The sequence below is a fragment of the Pan troglodytes genome, chromosome 2 (assembly GCF_028858775.2).
Source record: "Pan troglodytes isolate AG18354 chromosome 2, NHGRI_mPanTro3-v2.0_pri, whole genome shotgun sequence".
NCBI classification, from domain to species: Eukaryota; Metazoa; Chordata; class Mammalia; order Primates; family Hominidae; genus Pan; species Pan troglodytes.
Window position 1 is genome coordinate 77,552,592 of NC_086015.1, and position 14,534 is coordinate 77,567,125.

The 14,534-nt window shown below is 39.9% G+C and overlaps 1 protein-coding gene across 4 annotated transcripts in view; it reads right to left on the minus strand.

Annotated features, from left to right (window-relative positions):
- Positions 1-14,534, minus strand: part of PDZRN3 (PDZ domain containing ring finger 3) — a 245,759-nt gene that overhangs the window by 173,843 nt on the left and 57,382 nt on the right. Inside the window, exon 1 of one of the 4 annotated variants that reach the window (XM_024355561.3) lies at positions 8,468-9,965. The exons of the other annotated variants lie outside the window; for them this stretch is intronic. The gene's annotated coding sequence lies outside the window, so the exon portion shown is untranslated. Of the gene's footprint in view, positions 1-8,467; positions 9,966-14,534 lie in introns of those variants that run through there. 4 annotated transcript variants of the gene reach the window in all.

A 14,534-nucleotide genomic window follows, 5' to 3' on the forward strand; every position in this document is an offset into this window, starting at 1 on the left:
TGACTCTAGTCCAGATAATTGAAAGAGAGAAAGCTAACATATAAAATGGAATAATTAAAGGTTAAGGTAGAGACTATAAGGAAGGGAAAGTGTTTTGAAAATGTAAAACATTTCATGTTTGACTCAAGGTAAGCGGACATGTCTTAACTTCAGAAAAAGCCTGTAAAAATGCACCAAGATGGGAAGGTCATGCACCAAGTTCAGAATAGTGCTTACGCTTCTGATAATTAACACGGTTGACACAATGATCTTTTATTCCTCCTGATTCTATGAGGTAAGACCTATTATCGGCCAGGTGTGGTGGCTCACGCCTGTAATCCCAGCACTTTGGGAGGCCGAGGCGGGTGGATCACCTGAGGTCAGGAGTTCAAGACCAGCCTGACCAACATGGTGAAACCCCATCTCTACTAAAAAATACAAAAAATTAGCCGGGCGTGGTGGCACATGCCTGTAATCCCAGCTACTCGGGAGGCTGAGGCAGGAGAATCGCTTGAACCTGGGAGGCAGAGGTTGCAGTGAGCCGAGATGGCGCCATTGCACTCCAGCCTGGGTGTGACAGAGTAAGACTCCATCTAAAAAAAAAAAAAAAAAGAACTATTATCCCCATTTCAGAGACAAGGAAACTAAAGGTCAGCAAAGCAAAGTAGCCCAGACGCAGTATTTGAACTCAAGCCCTCTAATGTCACAGTTTATATCCTTAAGAATTCAGAACACGCAGGGAGAAATGTCAATACAGGCTGGAGGAGTAGGCCAAGGTGACAGGGAGTACCTTATCCCTACTTCAGCTCTGGCAAAGTAGTGGCGGCATCTGGATAGGTGAGGAAGGCATGGACAGGGTGACAGGAGATGCCGGAATACGCATGGCACACACATGACCAGGAAGTTCATGCTGGCCAGAGCCACAACGGGCATAAGGACTCATGGAAACAAGAATGAGAAAGAATGGGGCTGGAAGGAAGAAACTGACAACTGTATACAACTATCTCACTGGCAGCTGGAGGTACAAAGTAGAGGCCCATGAGGCCTGGATATCTGGGCATGACCAGCACAGAGCTGCTGAGTGAAGGTTATATGCAGCCTGAGATGGAGAATAGAGGGCCAAGGGCTGATGTGGAGAATGGCCACCACTTAGGTCAGAAGAAAGGCCTGGTGAAGGGGAACGTGTATTTTTTCAATCTTATATATACCCATGAGGTTCCACCTGGATTCAAATCCAGTATGCAGCTTACGAGGTGTGACATTGGCCAAGTCACAAAATTTCTCTGCGCCTCATTTTACTCAAATATAAAAAGAGAATAAGAAGGTATATAAGAATATCTCACAGGATTGTTGAGAGAAGACACACACACACACACACACACACACACACACACCCCCAAGATGAGAACAAGGCCAGACACAGATAAGTGCTCTGTAAGTGTCCGCTTGCTGCTGTCATCATCGTCATCGACATCATCATCATCATCACTCTTCACAGAAGCATGGTCCACAGCGTTGTTTGCAACAGTGAAAAATCAGAAACAAACCATAACGTACGTTCAAAGGGAAATGGCCAAGGAAATAAATATCTATACCATGGACTGTCACACTGCAGTTTTCAAAACTGAGGTAAAGACTTCCATATCCCAACTTAGAAAGGTCTCCAAGACATAAAGGTAAGAGAAAAAAAATAAGCCAAATTCCACAATTTTCATCCACATTCACTGGCAGTGACTATGCTCTTTCACACAAATATTCTCAGTGTCTTGGTAATTTATCGGTAAAATGAGTTACGAGAAGCTCCTGTCCATGATGATCAAACTACCAGATTCTTAAAACATGTTGCTTTTACATCATGCCAAATGGGTGAACCAGAACAATTCTGTTCTAGGTGACTTTTGGAGAGTATGTCTAATAACAACTAGATTTTTCTCTTACATTTTTCCACATGATAAGGTCTGAGCCCAAGCCCTCAGTGGCAGGGAAGGGACCAGATTCCAACAGGCCTGACTGGCTGTCGCCTATTTTAATCACCAGACAAAGCAGATAAGTTGCAGGGGGGATAGAAAAATTAAACATGTCTGTTTTTGCTTTTCAGAGGCAATTAGGGGATTTATAGCCAATGTGTTGTTATTTTTTGAATCAGAGCCAGTAATTTTTTTTTTCTTTCAGAGAGGATGATTATACCATAATCACTGACATTTTTAAGGAACATTTTGGAGCCACAACTTTGTTTCCCTAGAACAAGCACTAGTTACTAAAACTTGCCATGTCACTTGGGACGAGGAAGAAAATTTGAGTGTGAGGCCCTGGGGAAGCTCTCGGAAGAAACACCTTTGTTCTCAAAGTAAAACAACAAAATAAAACAGCTGCAATGATTATTGAAATGCAGAGCCAAACTCTGAATCCACAAACCTGTAGGGAGAATCCTAATTTGCAGAGATTCCTGCAGTCCAGGATGTTTAGAAAGAATCCAACTCTATGAAGTAACTAAAACTTTCCCACTGACATTTTGTTAAAAGTATTATTCTCTTTGGTATACCCTTTCCTTACGGAAAATAAGGGTTGTCTTCAGGCTTGCTCCAGTATGATGACCTCCAATTCCACATTGCTTGAGTCTCAATCAACGGCATGTGTACCAAGTCCTATACTTTGGGGAGGTAACACTGACAGAAAATATACCCAGTGAATTTAACAGCAGGAGAAGAGAAAACTCTAGGAAAAGATCGAAGTTCAGGATTTGAACTTTGGAGAGGTGAAAGGAAAGTCAATGGTAACCTTGGTTTTCTATTTCTGAATTGAAATCAGCTATTTAAAATGTAGAAAAATAAAAAGAATAGGCTTAAACACAAGACTATCTATAGCTGGAAATACCTCTTCCTTCCACATCCTTATTGTTCTTACACACATAAATTCAATTGTAACTCCAGTACTTAATACATGCAGAGTACTGTGCTAATCACTGAAGAGGGTGATTCAGAAAAGGCAATAATTACAAAATATGCTTAAGGATTCATAAGAGAAAATTCCTAGAAATGCTCCCCACCTCCCAATTTTCTTTCCTCAATTCACCACTGACTGAGAAATCCTCTTAACTTTCAATATCTTCATCATAAAATGAACATAATAATTGCCAACACACTCTTTCCTCTTTGAAATTTTTCTAGTGGCTTAAACATCAAGAAAATCTCATATTTAATAAGTAATAATCATAATCTATGAAAGTTTTTCATTTGAGAAAAATATTTAAATAGAAAGTTAAGATTTTTTTTCCAAAAATGGTTTCAGAAACTAAGGATATAAAAGTTATATAAAACAGCAAATTATTTTATAATAATTATATTGAAATATAATAAATATACAATAATACAAATAGTAATTTGTCCTTTTCCTGTTGGAAAACATACTGCTATCTCACCCAAAAAAGAGCTACCAAAATTTTCACATATATTTTTATCAAAAGATTTCAGAAAGCTAAATAAAGCAAAGAGAAGTAAAATGACCTTTAAAAGGTCATCTTTTCCTTTGATGAATTTTTACGGTGGACTTCAGGATGCCAGGTACAGGGCCTGGTGCTGGGGATAGAATGTTGGATAAAATATGGGGAGGAAAATATTACTCAAATAATCATGCTAATACATAACTAGAAGCTGTGGTAGGGACAACCACCCAGTGCATGGAGATGATTTCATGCCGGGAATCAAAGGCAGACCTGAAGAATGACATCTGAGCAGCTCTTTGAAGAACACCAGAGATCAGGCAGCAAGTCAACTGCAGCAAGCCAGGAACTCCAGTACGTTCCAGCCCGAGGGTCTTCCCCACCTGTCTCTTTCAAGAATGCTGCAGGCTGCGATTCAAGTACTCCTCCTGGAATTCCACGCTGGAACCCTGAACCTGACTGAGGAGCAGCCTTCCCTCCTGGCAGCTGCCCCTTGGAATCGGCCTGTTTTCCTCTTTCCAGCCCCTCCCACATGCCCCTGGGACTGTCCCCTGTCCTGTCCCTCCTATTACTGAGAGTTTATGACAATGAGACGCCCAGCAGCAAGGCTGGTGCCCATAGATGCAGGGAGGGTTTATCCATCCTTCTTTCCCAATCCCCCCACCACTGTGCCCAGATCCTGCACAGAACTTGGTCAAAGGCTCTTTCCCCTTTCACCCTGTCCTCCCAGCAGCTGCACAGGGAAAAATCTCCAGAGCCTCAGCCTTCCTTCTCACAAGGAAAAGGCCAAGAGCTGGAGTTCCTGAACTCAAAAACAGCTCAATGATGGGAAGCCAGCTGCTTTAAAAAAGAAAAAACACAAGTATTCTTTATAAGACCGATTCCATTTCTGTGGGGTGTGTCATATTAGAGACAACAGCTGCTTCAAGTTAATAAAATCTGAAATATCTTCGCTTGGAACCTGATCACTAGTTTTAAGTTGGATTTCTGTGACTATTTCTCATCTTATGATATGAATTTTTCATTGCTGTGTGGCAATAAAATTGAGCATGTGGTTATTCTTTATTCCCATTTTAGGTTAACAATGATATACTTTAAATCCAAGGCCTCATATTACAAACTATGTAATCAAACTAATGGCCGTAAATAACAGAAAAGTAATTACAAAGCTGGAACTTATCTCAGCACTCTTAACCAATTAATCTCATGGGCAATTTTCTGCCATTCTGCCATTCACTATTTAAAGGTTGTGTCTTATGTCTTATGACTAACATTAAATTTCTGAAAAAATATTTAAAGATATTGGAGACTATGTTGTCATGATTCAAAAGGTATGCAATTTAATCAAATTTTAAAACATCATTTAAAATCACTTAACTCTGTAATCAGTGATTTTAGAACATTAAATACCATTTACTTCAACTTACGTCTTGCAGACAAGAGTGAGAAGCAAAAATACAAAAACTCAAAGAGTTAAATTGTATGACCTCAATTTTTTTCTATGCATAAAAAGAAAAAACACACCAAAATCTTAACTGATTATCTTTGGGGTATAGAATTTCACTTTGTCACATATTTTCCTGTATTTTCTATAAAATGAAAATGCACAATTTTTACATTAAAAAAGTTTATATCTTTAATATATGCTTTTTTTCTTTAGGACTGAAAAAATCAAATACAGAAATTCTGTTGCCAAAAATAGCCCTCTGTAGTATAACCAGTTATGTTTATGTAACGCAAATAAAATCTTTGGCTAGCTCTATACCATGGAGGGAAAGCTGCTTGGGTATGTGAAAAAAAAAAAAAAAAATCCAGGAGCATATCTGGAAAGTCAGCAGGGAGATAATTTAAAAAACAAAGTACTAAATATGAATCTTAAATGTCCTAATTTTTGTACAGTGTGATAAGTTTCTTCTAAGGTCTAAGTATCACGGCAAGATTCAAAAATATTGTTTGAAAAACTAAATTTTCTTTATCATTAACAACTCTCCCCAGAATAAATTACGGTATACTCTCAAGTTATGGTATCTACTCCAACAAAACAGATATATAGGCAAAAGTGGATAAACTAGATGACTCATCCTTCACTGGCCTTTTTGCAGCAAGAGACACAGCCACTCAGACACAGAAATGTGAATGAGCAAACTCCCCTTCCTCCTCTTTTTCCTGTTCAGTCCCGCTCCCTGGGTCAGGGGCTGGGACCCAGAGGACCTGATAAGGAAAGGGGAGAAGTAGGTCTCTAAGCTTTTGGAGAATCCATTCCAAGACAAACACAGAAGGCTCCCTCTATTCCTTGCAAATGCAAATGGCAGGAGAGGGTAAACGAAGAACTGTAATTAACTAAATATGCTGTGTAAGCTTTACAATAACCTCGTAATCATGGACTCTCTTAAGCCTATGAGTTTCGACATTAACCCTGCAAGCCAGGAACAGCCCAGAGCTGCACTGTTTGACAGCCTACGCAAAGGGATCACAAGTGCTTCCAAGGACATGTGTCTGCTCTGTTTGGCAAGCTGTGGGAGGCTTCAAGTTTACCCAAGAACTATTGATGGAATTGACCATATGCATCTTACTAGGCTAAGAATTCAAGAGAAATGCTACAGTAGTGTTGAGACACAGTTCCTACCCTCAATAAGACCCCAGGCACACCAAGCAACTGGAACACCCAGGCAGACACAATTAACCACAATTAGTGGGATGGCGGGGGTTGTCACAACCTTTCTCTGGCTGATGCCTTTCAGTGGGTTTGGAATTAATATTATGCCCGGTTGACAATGTTGTTCTCAACCTGAAGGCTTAACTGAGAAACAGTTACTGAAAACTGTGGGTTTTGTTTTGTTTTAAACACAGTTTCACAGTTTGGCCCAACAATGTGTAGAATTTTATTTTCTTTTGTTTCCGGTGCCATTTTATGGAAAGGGGTAACAAAACCCCTCAATGACAATGATATTAATAAAAGATGAGATGATGACATTAAATGAGGTCTAATCTACAAAATATGTTGACACAAGAATCCAAACAAGAAAACCTTCCAAACTTGTCTCAGGAGTCTATATTAAGGAGAACCTCTCTGTTTGGTGTGAAAGTGTCTTAAACGCCTCTCACACACTTGCTAATCTCCCTCTTGCACATGGGTTTCAGGCCTTGGGGCCTTCAGTTGATTTGAAGATGTTGTTTTTCACTGCACATCAAGGCCACCTTCTAGTTACTGCATGTGATACTTGTTTCCTATTTATGTAAGAAAGAGACGGTTTGCTTTTAAAATAAGTTTACACTTTAAAAGAGGGGATTTAAATAAAAATATTAAATAACAACATGGATAGTAGAAGGATGGATGGTGGTATCTGAATGACTGAAGTTTGGCCAAGGCTGGAATATAGTTTCAATGTGTGTGCAATTAAAACAAAGCAAAATGAAAGCCTAAACAACTAGAAACTATCTCACCACAAAATTATCTTAGTTCTTCCTTAGAGTCAATATTTACATTCCCAGAGAACATGTGAGCACCCAGTTCATTTACAAATCACATACACTATTTTCTGTCAAGGGCGGGAGCAGCTCTGCCATGCCCACTGTCACTGACATGATGTAATTAGCATGGGTTATGTTAAAACTTAGGTTTCTGCAGGGGACATCTCCCAGAGTCTGCACCAGACAGTGCCTGCTCTCAAGAGAACCAACAATCTGTAGGTACGAACATGACTTTAATCCAATAAGGCTTGAAATCTTTTTCTTCAAAACCTTTTCCCTGAAAACCCTCAAGAGAAGAAAAACATTTTTGAAGAGCTCCTTTTATGTGCCAAAAGCTATGCTGGACAATATTCACAAATCTGCCAAATTTGACTGTTACAAGCAAGCATCTTATGACTTACCATTATTACTGCCCCCATTTTACTGATGAAGAAACAGAGGCCAGTAAAGAGAGAGTGAGCTGAATAAGGGACAGAATTCAACCTCGAGGCTGAGTGCTCCTCATCCCCCAACTATACAAGGGTGTGTTTGGGGGCAAAAGCTCTGGAGCACAATATAGAGATGGAGAAACAAGACCTTCCATAAGAAAATATGCACCACTGTATATGTGGTGGAAGAACTGGGAAATCATTTAAATATACCTGCTCAATGGCATGTCAGACACATTTTGCTCCATTGAGAAATACTCAACCTACTCATCATTCAAAGGTTTAAATGTTTAAATGCACCTGTGCATACTCAATTGTATCTGCCCCTTTTCCCATATTCATGGGATGGAAATGTTCGGCAGATGGATCCCTTTGCATCAGCATCAGATTAATTTTGTAGAGATGGAGATATTAGAACACAGATATTTCTGTATTTAGCAGATCATGGCTAATAATAATGAGATCATGGCTGAGCCTCATTCATGATCCAGAAAACAGCATTATTAGGAGTAAAAGATTTCTTAATGCAGAAAGCCCCCTAGGCTCCAGGTGACTGACAATGAGTCACGGCTCGTGCAAATGAAATGCGTTTGGCACATTGGTACACTAAAGTCTATTTGCTAGGTCTAGATGGTAATGGTCAGAGAAGCAGGGAAGACAAGGGAAGGGAAGAGAAGAACAAGCAACTATGTAAACAGCTCATCTGGGGAAACCATGTAAAAATTAAATGAATTTGCCTATTAGCAGAACATAACCACATAAAGAGATCCCGACAATAAACTTTACACACACGACTTTCTCACCTTCAGTTAGGATGCTTTACTTCTCATTGATCTACTGGATGGTTGAATAAAATATAGAATTTGTTTGTGATTTAAAATCCTAGAGCTGCAAGCAGTATAACTGTTTTGTTTTTACATTTGCCAAACTGCTCTGGTGGAGCTGCTTTTAAAGAGAGGTGGCAAACATTCTGAAAGCTGTCAACCTTTCAACCATTAGGGCTCACCCCCTCTTAGACAAACTCCCATACTTTATCTGTCATTACTGCTGTGACCAGGGCAAGCTGCATTTTTGTCCAGTGGCTACAATGAAATGAGCATTCCAGCTGATTCCACAGCATGTCAAGAAAGGAAAAGGTTAATATACTCACCAGGGAAAGCTGGGGTGCCTCAGAAGTCTAGAGCTTCCAGGGATGTTGTTTCTATTCAGTAAGAGAGACATCTCAGGTGTATCCTAAACATTTGGATGCGTAAGCTCGGAAGCGTTATTTCTCAGCAACTGACTTTGCTTGTCCGTTCACTTGCAAGGCTATTATCTAAGAAAGGCTGAACTGAACTACTGTTGAAAAATGATGCACTCACATGGTGAGCACCGGAAAGGAAGCTGTGGTCTTCACGTGCATCTTCGCATGCGGATCCTCACATGCGGATGCTTGTGCACTTGTCTACCCCATTTTCTGAGGCACGTGTTTGGGCCAGAACTCCTGAAATCCCACGTCTCAATTCCTGGACAAGCAAACTTAAAAAAAAAAATCCTCTTTCCTCGATTTTTACTGTGATTTGAAACACATAATCAGAACTTGGTACAATTAACATCACAGAGAAACCCAAGTCATTTTTTTTTTTGCTGGAAAAGCTGTTTGTTTTTCATTAGGAATTCATGTGAGCTTCCTGAATTTCAAGAAGATACATCTGCTCCTTAAATTTCAGTGCTGTGTCAACACTCACTAGGAAATTCATAAATTCTGGTCAAAAACCATCTTTTGATCTGGTTTGATTTACAGTTTCTAAAACAGAATAGAAAAGCCTAAATCCCCATTACACTCACATGTATAGAGATGTATGAACTGATATCTCAGTATTCTCTCCCTACCTCTCTCTGTTGCACGCAGTGGGAGCTAACTAACCCTTAACACATTAATGTCCCACAGATAAAAAAGAGTCACGAGAATACCATTAACATCACCAGGGTCAAAGCTAATAAAAGAAATCTAGTAGGTGAGTGTAATATAGATAGTGTTTTGTACATAGGACATCCGGTATAAGATGGGCATGATACGCCTCTCTTAGTAAACTGACCTGAGAAACCCCTGGCATTAGGAGGTGTTTCATTAGATTGAAATTAGACGTGGTTTCCAGATTCCCTTTAAAAGAATAAAACAAAAAAGTCTCCATTCCCTGTAAACTACACACAAAGTATATCATTACTCAGATGTCACTTTGCTTTTGGAGAAGTTGTGTCACAAAACCATCCTCCCAATCACAAACCTATATTTACCAAGGTCAGCCCCATTAAATGCATGCCATCTACATTTCTGGGACTTCAGGTAGTGCAAATGCTTCTGAAGCTTACATAATTTGGGGTACAATGGATTCACCCCCATCCCACCATCAAAGCCCGAATAGAGAGCACAGCTGTCTATTCACTGAAATTTAAGGCTTTTGTACTTCATTTGCTTTTATTCCTCTTTTTAATTTGGGGAAAGGGCAAGAGAATTCTTTACCAGAAATGATTCCAAGATACACTTCTCACATTAAGAATGAAGTATATCTCCTTTAAGTGATACTGTCAACATAAAACATTTCTAAGTCAGCTTAATCCTTTTTTCTATGAATGGAAAATACATTTTCAGACTTTCTGGTGGTACTTATTTAACCATGGGCTGCAAGTTGGCAAATTATATATATATATATATATATATATATATATATATATGTATTTTTTTTTTTTTTTTTTTTTGAGACAGAGTCTAGCTCGGTCGCTCAGGCTGGAGTGCTGTGGCACGATCTCTGCTCACTGCAAGCTCCGCCTCCCAGGTTCACACCATTCTCCTGCCTCAGCCTCCTGAGTAGCTGGGAATACAGGTGCCCGCCACCACGTCCGGCTATTTTTGTTGTTGTTGTTGTTGTTGTTTTATATTTTTAGTAGAGATGGGGTTTCACCGTGTTAGCCAGAATGGTCTCAATCTCCTGACCTCGTGATCCGCCCGCCTCGGCCTCCCAAAGTGCTGGGACTACAGGCGTGAGCCACTGTGCCCGGCTGCCAAATTATATTTTCTATTAAAAAAAAAGATGATGAACTGGATAAATCAAAAGCAGTGGTTAGGAGAAAGCTAAGCAGACCTGTAGAAGGAATATTCCTCTTATAATCACCTTTACACAGACTAAAACCTTATATTTTTTAAAAAGTTGCCTGTTTTCTGCATGACTTTGCTGATAATTTGGAATCAGAAGTCTACTTTCTATGGCTACTATTTTATACAATTTCATTTATAAATCAAGAGACATTTGCCTGCTGTGGGCTTCTGCAAATTTCCTATGGCAAACAGATTTTTTAAATGCCTGAATTTTCTACCAACTTATGGCAGAGTTAAGTAGTCATGACTGATGCTATATGGCCATAAATGCCAAAAACATTTACTATTGAGTCCTTAATAGAAAAGGTTTCTGACTCCTGCTCTACATGCTTAATAAACTCTTACAACATCCTATGAGGTATAATTATTATTCTAATTTTGCACGAGAGACAACTGGGGCCCAGAGGGGGAAAACAATCTGACAGAACATAAATAGCGAGAAGATGCAGAGGTAGGACTTGAGGCAGGCTGGCTCCAGAGCCCAGGCTCATAACCACAAGGTAACCTCTCTGTTATTGGGTATTAGTGTAATTATTACCATGAACATGCAACCACCTTGAACACACATGTTCTCCCCCTGGGCTTCTGGGCTGCTGTGAGCACGGTTGCTGGTTTAGAGGCTGTGCCTATTCTGCCCTCTTCCTGGCTCCTCTAATTCTCTCTGCCCGAGTCATGCCTTCTGTAGCCAAACCTGTATAACTCTACATCAAATATCCCAAATATGGGGACTGAAAGTCTCAGCTGAATGATTTAGAACAGTCACTTAACATCTTGAAAATTCTGTCTTCCCATGTGAAAAATGTGTCTGATAATCCTGGGAGCCATGTACCTACTTTGCAGAGCTGTTCAGACCTTAGCTGTTCTCTGCCCTCCCTACCCTTCTTTGTGTCCTAGTCCCACCTTTTATTGAAACCAGCACCTGGGTTTGTTTTCACTGACAGCCATGTGGCCTCAATTTAGGGTGTGTGACATGGGAGGGCCAGGATCTCAACCTCTGCCCCATCTACATTCCATCAGCCCTCTCCAGCACCTGTAGCCAACTTCTCCTTTCAAAGCTCAACTCCGTTCCTTGAGGTTTCTTCTCCGCCCTGCACTTTCTCTTGTGGGTTGAAGAAGCAGGTCCAATTTTCACCTGATCTACACAACCCCCTATGCTCACTGATTGGTCCATTCCCTCTTAAGGCTTTTCACTCTTCCAGGTCATTCCTGGTACCACTCAGGAACTTTCCTTCTCAGCATCATAAATACTATCCTTTCCCTCCCCAATAATTAGTGGTAAGCCTCATAATTTAGAACTCAGGCTCTGAAATTAGGCAAATGTGAGCTAGAATGCTAACTCTGCTACTTCCAGCTGTGTGACACTGGGCAAGCCTAACCTCTAAATTCACTTTCTTCATCTGTCAAATGGGGCAATAATATAATTATTGTGTTACAGCTAATAGGTGTAAGCATGTTGCCCAGCATACAGTAAGTGCTCAATAAATGTCAGGTAGCTGCTCTCTTATGATTTTCATGATCATTCTCATCATCATTACCACCACTACCAATTTCTACATCTGCATTATCAAAGTTACCCAAGTACAGAGTGTTAAGGTAACTGTACACACAATATCAGACAGCACAGCACTATATAATACTGTATATACCACCTGTTCTCCAGGGCTTTAGGGAAATACTATATCCACCAATTTTTTTTTTTTTTGAGATGGATTCTTACTCTGTTGCCCAGGCTGGAGCGCAGTGGTGTAATCTTGGCTCACTGCAACCTCTGCCACCTAGGTTCAAGCAATTCTCCTGCCTCAGCCTCCCAAGTAGCTGGGATTACAGGTGCCTGCTACTATGTCCTGCTAATTTTTTGTATTTTTGGTAGAGACGGGGTTTCACTATTTTGGCCAGGCTGCTACTGAACTCCTGACCTTGTGATCCGTCTGCCTTGGCCTCCCAAAGTGCTGGGATTACAGGCGTGCAACACCATACCCGGCCTATATCCACCAAAAATTAATGGAAGTGAACAAGTCACTTAATCTCTTTAGGCCTCATCTGAAAAGGAGAGAAGGTTGGATGAACTGACAGTTCACGTTTATGAATGTTGTCTCTAAGGATTAGGCTGATAAATCTGTGGTCTTATTTCACCTTCCACTATGCCCTGGGAAGCTGGGACAAATCCTACCGCTTTCCAAGCCGACTCTTCATTGAAAACTATGCTTCAGGGGCCGGGCGCGGTGATTCACGCCTGTAATCCCAGCACTTTGGGAGACTGAAGCGGGTGGATCACCTGAGATCAGGAGTTCGAGACCGGCCTGGCCAACATAGTGAAACCCTGTCTCTACTAAAAATACAAAACACAAACACACACACACACACACACACACACACACACACACACACACACAGAGAGAGAGAGAAAACTACGCTTCCAATAAAAAAAAATTCCTTATTCTCATAAAAACCAGGTTTGTCTTCATTCTTCAAACCAATTCCTGAGGCTTATCCTGTGCGATAAGGATTTTTATGTCAAAGACATGAGTCACATCTGAGAAAAGTGAAATAAACTGGATACCTTATCTTACCTCCAGAAAAGTCAAACAGCTGAAAGCCTGAATATCCAGAGCATTCAGGTAATTAGGAAAAAAGGCAAGGGAGTAAAAACCTGAAATTTCCAGATGTGACATGATCATTGTTTGACAATTTTAAATTATATTTTAAATTTTTGGTGTAAGAGAGAGAAAGGGATATCTTCATTCAGCAACTTTGCAATTAGACTTACTTGAACCAATTTCTTTTCCTGGTTTACACAAAATGACACTTCCTCTAGTACAAGGGTTGCAGAAAATCTCAACGATAAACAGGCAGGCTCACAAGTCTTTAGATTAAAATGGAATTATAACATTTTCTCAAAATATTTACATGAACTGTGAGCACAACATTCAACTCATAAGAGAAAATACTGAAGGAAAGTCTTTATCCATAAAATTCTCTTAGAAAATTTAGAAGGAAAATATGAATTTATGTAAGGAACTCTGCAACAAAAGAACCACTCCTTTGTCCTGATTTTGAAAATGCTCATTATTTGAGAGCAAAAAAATGTATCCATAAAGGGGGGTTCCAGTAGGATGAATCTGGTATGGCAATGACTACTTATTGCCTACTCATCTCTTTGCTGCCTTTCCTTTGATGGTGTGACCCATATTTTATTTGCCCTCAGAGAAAGTGCATAAATCCCAATTGGTCCAAGCCATTCACGGTAATTTATGGCCCATAATAGGATTAGTGGTTTGTTTCATTCTGTCCAACAAACCACTGACAAGGGGCAGTCTGTTCTAGAGCTTCTTGGAAAGCTCTCCTCACACCTATAAAGACAAGAAAACGGCGTCTTGCTGGTGTCTCTGGAGACTGTCATGCCGAGATGCAATGCCTGAATCTGTGGCAGCCATATTTTGACCATGAGGAGACTACTCCAACACGCTAAGGATGACCACAAACAACTTGGATCCTTGACAAGGCCACTCAGTTCCTCAACTCACTAACCTGGGAATCACCTGTCCTTGTACCTAAAATAATATGTGTAAGCTATTTGGATTTGAAATCTCTATTACTTGTAGCCCCAAATATCTAAAGTAATAGAGTTGACCCAGTGGAAAAATATAAGAGAAAAACCTAGTTGTTATTAGACATGCCCTCAAAAAGTCATCCAGAACAGAATTATTCTGGTTCAGCCATATGACACAATGTAAAAGCAACATGTTATAAGAATCTGGTAGTTTGATCAACATGGACATCTATCCTTCCTGGGGCTTTTCATAACTTTCCTGGATACTTCCACATCGAGCAGACAATGCCTTAATTATTTCCATATGTTGGACTCTAAAATCTGTCAAATGGGGATTTAGGAATAAGACTTTCAAACTATATGTGAATATGAGAATGATCTAAAAAAAATAGTAACAAAATCTGTTTTTAAAAAAATGCCAGGTACATTATTAGAAATAAAAGTTCAAAATCATGACCTGAGTTTCCAAAGTTTAAAAATTCCTCAAGGGTTTAAAGCAAAACTGATGATTAACAGATTTTATCAATTCTA